The 6,973-nt window shown below is 39.3% G+C and overlaps 1 long non-coding RNA gene across 1 annotated transcript; it reads left to right on the top strand.

Moving 5' to 3' along the window:
• The first annotated feature begins 640 nt into the window (after nucleotides 1–640).
• Nucleotides 641–1,927, top strand: LOC136429374 (uncharacterized). Its single transcript, XR_010754758.1, has 3 exons — nucleotides 641–722; nucleotides 1,101–1,216; nucleotides 1,814–1,927. It is a non-coding gene; the product is annotated as an uncharacterized lncRNA (long non-coding RNA).
• The last annotated feature ends 5,046 nt before the right edge of the window (nucleotides 1,928–6,973 follow it).

Below are 6,973 nucleotides of genomic sequence, written 5' to 3'. Positions count from 1 at the left end.
ACGCCACCGATGTTGTGCCCTTGGGAAAGGCACTTGTTGACACGACTTTCCTCACTTCGCCCAGGTGTATAAAATAAAAATGGGTATGTGGTTATCTGTACGCGGCACTGTTAACATAAGTTATAAAAACTTGAGTGCAGTGCCACGTCGTTCTTGTCTGTCAAAAACCGAAGTAAAAAAAAATAATAATAAGATACGCCAAAAGTAGTTACTGACAAGCAACTGGATAAACTTTTGAAACAGTCAGACGTTTCAGACAGCATCCGCAATCTTTCGTCAGTGACTAATGAAAGATCTGGTAGAACTAGGTTTAATACCAAAACTAGATATGTCAATAAAAGTGAAGACAATTTCAGATGGTTAATGGAAATGTTAGTTAACATGAGTGTTGATGACTGAAATGCCCAAGACCTGGTAGATTGTGAGCAAAGACAGTAAGGCCTCAAGTTTGTAAACATGGCATGAAAGTGCGTACCAGCTGGGTACTCTGCCGTAAGATTGACGGGTCCTTGAACAGCCCCTAGGTTGTCTCTCATTCATGTGTGACCGAAGACATACCGCTCCTACTAGTAGCGTGTTTGGGGAGTAAATAAGCTCTCTACATATCTCAATCTTGTTTTCAGGACACGTGCTGAGAATGTTGAAGATGAAGGGCAGCTCTGCCATTCCTGTCGTGGCATTTGTTCTATTCTGCGTCCTGAACTGGAGTCCTACGAATGGCGGTAAGTGTCCGGAGAAAACTATCAACTAAGAAACATCAAATTGAATTTTTACTTCACCAAGGGATTGGAAGTATTGTTTGTACCTCTCTCTCATTTTCATTAACTACCAAGAAACATCTAATTGAATTTTTGCCCCAACAAGGGATTGGACGTATTGTTTTTACCTGTCTGTCTGTCTGTCTGTCTGTCTGTCTGTCTGTCTGTCTCTCTCTCTCTCTCTCTCTCTCTCTCTGTCTGTCTCTCTCTCTCTCTCTCTCCCTCTCTCTCTCTCTCTCTCTCTACTTCTTCTTCTCTCTGTCTCTCTCTCTCTCTCTAGTGCCTGATGACTTACAATTATAAGAAAATAATGTGGAACTAATGATAAGCTTCTGATTTTAGAGCCCGGATGTTTGCATCATCTGACCGGAGTACGGGGGTATGTAAGGAGTATAACAGATGCCACTTCTGACCATTGTGAGTGGAACATCAAGACCGACGAAAACAAGTTGATATTGGTAAGTCATTTAGCAGGGTCTTTTCTACAGGAATTGATATAAAGACTGGGTATATATTGCCCCCCAAAAGGGGCGTAACTCATCTCGGATAGGGCATGGGCTGTACTCAACGATCGCATGTCTACAAAGTCACATGTCTGAGGGAAATATAATCGGCTTGATTTCTTTGAAGCAAAGTTTAATGTATCAACTGAAAATGAAACTTGCATATGCTCTACCTTCATATACATGTCAGGTATTTGTCAAATGCATCCCGTTACACGTGTGAACACACCTTGCACTGCAGAGGATACATTCTTACATCAAGTGAAAGCGATTTTTCACCCAAAGCAAGAGACAATGTATTTCCAATCAACCTTCTTTGCATGATGTAATTCCCCGAAATGTATTATTTTACTTATACAGTAATAGTGATCAAGGGAATCATCTTCTCTTTTGTACTTTTGCAGAAAGCTTTTCACAAGAACGTGCTATTTTAAGAGCTTAAGTTAAACTTTTCTTTTGATGCTAACTTATTTTGTTTTACACCAGGGATACATCTTAGACCTATTGCTCGAGACGAGTAAAATGTTTTTTTCCGTTCATTGTCTGCACTAGATCAATTTTGATCGAGGATTATACCGGAGAGGTTCTGACGGCTGTAGCGCCGACACTGTGACATTCCATGATGGAAGTTCAACAAGAAGCAATATCATCGACACATTCTGTGGAGATGGGACCGGAGGAGGTATATCTTTTTCCTTCCAGGATGTCAAATAGCGTTCCTAAGAAGGTATAATATTTGATAGGATAACAACCACAGGACTTCTGTAGTGAACTTATATTTTGATGAATTTTCTAAGCTGTAGAAATAGAATTGGATAAAAATTAATGAGAAAATGATAACAACGTCTTTGATTGTCTTAAGTCTTTTGTATTATTCCTTGTTGCATCCATGTCATTGAACTTTGAAGTGGAACTTTATCTATTTACCTTTTTCCCTCCATGACAACAACACGCATGTATACAAATAACAAACATAAATCAATAGAAGAACAGACCTAAAATCACAGCATTGCTAATTGTATTAATCAAACAATGAATGCATGCAGTTCAAATCGATAACTAAAGTTATGGTATAACAGAAAGGAAATTGCAGTTTGAATTCGTATTCTTCAACATCATGGACTCCTCATCAAAGACTAGTAAGAAAAAAGGGAAATAACTATTTGCCATTTCAGGTTCCCATGGCAAACTTGTTTTACAATGCAAGGAATCCTTACCGACCTCAAGGAGGCACAAGGATAGACGTGGGCAGACACAAAATCAGGTTTGGCGGGAACACAACCATTTATTCCTTAAACGGAATCGTAAACAAATATATAAACAGATGAGTATAAAGGAAATGATATAAAACAAGTTACAAAAATGTAAACAATAATCTCGTCTAAATATCAAACGTTCTTTTTAGTTAATACCCGTGGGATTAACGCAAGACATTAATCATTTGCTAGTCAAACTCCATTCAAAGCTTACGACATAGGCAAAATATAAGAAATCATAAACCAAGTTGCGTTCACGGTAAAGATTAGGCATCAAACCACCATATAACTCACCAACTGTGAGCAGAAACAGGGGGCCAAGAGGGCGCGAAATGCGACCAAACATGGGGAGTAGAAAAGCATAGCCGCCAAGAATTTAGCAATTCGAGTATCAGATGAATATTCTATGGGGATAACAGCATATGCACGTAAGGAGAACGTCAAATCGAGCATCGGATCAATGTGAACAACAACATATGTAGGGGACGGAATGTTGGAGATTCGGCTGGATAGAGCTACTAGCTAGGTCACGTACAATTTGGTCAGGAGGCATGTAAGGACGACAAATGTCGTTGTTGACCAGTTCGGCGTATACAATGTGTGGGCGCGTTTCCTAAAGAATAGGGAGGACGCTGTTGTAATATTTCGGGATCGAACAGCCCGGAACGCCGTGGATGTAATTTACTTAATGTCTACATTTCCATGATTTGATAGACAAAAGTCTGGGCAGACAGCCCGTCCAGAGGCCGTGGACGTCGCCGCTTAATAAAATGGTCAAGTCTAGAAAGAATAGAAATAAAGGAGTGACCAGTAATTGCGATCCGTCTAGTAGAGGGATCCATGACAATAAAAGGGGGGCAGCTCACCGTGTGCATAACTCCTTGGACTGAAATCCAATTGCCGTCGTTGTCTTGTCCGTTGGCTAGGAGTCCGCCGTTGTATTTGTTGGTTCGGCGGGCCCCGGTTCATCGGGGCCTGATGTACGTAGCTCCGGGCAATGGCCGCCGTTGTATTGTCCGCTGCTAAGACTCGGAGTCCGCCGTTGTCATGTTGGTTCGGCGGGCCCTGGTTCAGCGGGGCCTGATGTACGTAGCTCCGGGCAGGTCCGTTCAGCGAGGCCGTAGAGGGCCAGATGTACGAAACAACGTCTTTGGGAAAGGTCCGATTGACTTTGTTAAACTTCGAAGCAAAAGATTGGTGTGCTTTCACTAAAAACTTCGGAGCAAAGATTGGTAGCAAAAGATCGGACATACTGAGTGATAAGCATTCACTCAAAAAGGATAACATCAGTCGGCGAAAGTATGAGGTCGTGGAACTCTAGTTCTTATATCTTCTTCAACATTATCAAGAATCAAGTTTCTTAAATTTTCTGGATAAGGAAAAACAAGAAATTTCAAGAATTGTATGCTGTCATTGCTTGTTATTTGCTTTCTTGTTTTTCTTGTTTTCCTTAACAGCATTCAGTCAAGAAAGTTATTAAAAGTATTCTTGTATCTTCTTAAAAACTATCCAGAAAACAATAATCATTTTCTCAAACTTTCTAGGTAAGGTATGACAAGAAAGTCAAGAAAAGTATTCTGGTATATTCTTGAACATTATCAGGAAAATCAAGAATCGTCTTTACCAAACTTTCTAGACAAGGAAAAACAAGAAAATAAATAAAAGCATTATTGTATATTCTTCAACATTATCAAGAAAAATAAGAGCCAGCTTTCTCAAACTTTCTAGGTAAGGAAAAACCAGAAATTTCTTGAAAATTATTCGGGTAGACTCAAATTTTCAAGAAATAGAATCTCAAGGAAAGGATCTGTAACAATACCACATTTGACCAAACAAAAAACAAATCTTATAGTAAGACTGAGAAAACTAGAACATTCTTATTGGAGAACATCATAGTAGAGATATTTTATGAAATGAAATCTTTGTGTACGAATTGGCATACAAAGACTTCGCTGAAGGTTTCTTAATTATCTTGTTTTTCTTTGTTTAAGAATATCTTTCTCAACATGAGAAAACAAGAAATATAAGAAAAACGATTTTTGATAGTGAACATGTTGTATCACTTCTTGTACACTTGAATGTCAAAACTATCCTTTATACTAGTCTATATCATCATTACTCTTAGGGTAGGTAACCCTACGAAAGTTTCTAGGTGCACACACTGTACAGAATTATGTGCGCAGCTCCAATTTTGGGTGCACAAAAGTACAAAGTACACATATGCATCCACTATTTCAAGCACTGTCTGTGTACAGGTAACAGCATCCGACTGAAACTAGAGTTTTTTGTGCTACACATATACTTCAGGTTTGCTATGTTAGTTTAGCGATTACGGGGTCTTTTATACATATGAATTGGCATTGAATTTTCCTTTTCAATTGAGTTGAATGTGTAATGGTTGGTGCCAGCTTGTTAAAGATAGAGAGAACGCTAGTGTCCCCAAAAAACACCCCTTCCAATGAAATGGTATGGCTACCCTGCGACGTCACAAAATCAAGATGGCGGTCACCACACATGCAACGGATCCAACAAAGGTTTTGCTAGACGCAAACCTGTAAAAGAGACTTTCCCTAATCTGCGACTGAGCAGCGCTGATCTCTGTAAAGGTATGAACAGACAACCAATGACGTCACTTTATGCATATAAAACACGTGACTAATGTAACGGCCTTACCACCGATATTAAATTAGCCCGCACAATTGCTATCGCTAAGAAATATATAAGGTGTATAAACAGCTATTTCTTGGTCAATGATGTACAATGTAAGCCCATTCAACATCTTGGCCATATCATGTACGTATGAAGAAAATGATTAGCTATCTATTCAAAACAGAAATGATTTAACACAGGATGTATTTTCGAGCTCTTTCTCTGAAAGTATCATCTGCAAAATGTAAAGTTTTCTTAACTTCTTGCTTGACAGTATGCGATCCATAATATATGACCATCAAAGAGTTCTGGCTACATGGTGGCTTCTCTATTACAACAGTTCATCGTAAACAGACATTTGTTACAAATTAACAATAAACAATTAACATCATCACCATCTTTCATCTTTAACTTAGATTTGTCGTGTTCAAAAAGGTCTCAATCACAGTTTGTCATCCAAGCACAATCAGTTAAACGACCTTCTGTTAAAAAGGAGCGTCAGTAAATAAAGACATTCTTGAGTACCTTATATTTCAGCTAAATGTAATATGTATACCATTAAAATATCTTTGATAAATACATTTGGACCATATTAGATACAGTTGTTTGTATAAAGTCTTTCATCAAAAGCAGAAAACTTACATAACTTTCTTGCACATGTCAGGTACATACACTAACAGACGTATCTTCCTCGTAGGACGTAAATATGCATCACCCAATAGTCTTGTTGCATCAAGTTGGTTTCATAAAAATTTTCCACATGCGCCCACATGTGGTGCATGCTGGAACTTCTGGTATAAAAAAAATTAGGGGCTTCTTCGACACAGTGGATGGTATGAAGTCCAATTAGTGAATTTTGATCAGTGTTATATGTCTAGATCCATAGTATAAACATCATCGGGTCATGGAGGGTCTGGTTGTATGCTGTGTGTCATTGACAGCATTGTGCTGCACAAAAGAAGGATTTCATTTTATGAAAGTACATGTTCGGTTCTGGTGGATGATTAGATATGTTTGCACAAGTGTTGGGCTGCCGTTGCATGTCAAACAGTTCTCTTGTTTACAGACAACATTGTCTCGAGTTTCATGTCACCGCGTGGCTCATTAATAGTGGATATTTGTCAGGGTGGTTCGTGTCACCGGATGGCTTATAAATTTTTTATACTTCGCTTTTGGGCAGACAAGGACGACGTGGCACTGCACTCATGTTTTTGATAACTTGTTTTAACAGTGCCACATACAGAAAACAACAAACACATTTTTACACCTGTGTGAAGTGAGGAAAGTCGTGCAAAGTGCCTTTCTCAAGGGCACAACATGGGTGGCGTCATGGGATTTGAACCCAGGACCGCTGGGTTCTGGCCCAAACAACGGTATCGTGCCGCTACGCCACACGACCCCACAATGGTATTTCTCAGAGTGGTTCGTGTCACCACGTGGCTCATTAATAATGGTATTTTTCAGAGTGGGTCGTCAAGGGGCACCAAAGGGTCTTACTAGATTGCTTTGTATTCAATAGTGGCAGAATTCAGAGCTTTTCATTAACTTCTAGAAAGGTTAATTTTTTGCGATAAAAATTGTTGACGAGCCTTCTGATGTGAGGTTTAAAAGATAGCCCAGTGCGCATTTTGCACTGCTACATAAAGTTTGTACTGACAACAGCGGTACTAATTTTCACTCAAGCGCAAAAATACGTCCCTTTAATTTAGAGCAGGCGCGAACTTTAAGAGAAGAGCTACGTAGACGAAAGGCTTTGTAGTATTAAAATTATTTTGTTCGTTGAGCTCGCAGTGCACGAATCGATGTG

The sequence above is a fragment of the Branchiostoma lanceolatum genome, chromosome 3 (genome assembly GCF_035083965.1).
Source record: "Branchiostoma lanceolatum isolate klBraLanc5 chromosome 3, klBraLanc5.hap2, whole genome shotgun sequence".
Lineage (NCBI taxonomy): Eukaryota > Metazoa > Chordata > Leptocardii > Amphioxiformes > Branchiostomatidae > Branchiostoma > Branchiostoma lanceolatum.
This window is presented reverse-complemented; position numbering and strand designations above follow the sequence as displayed.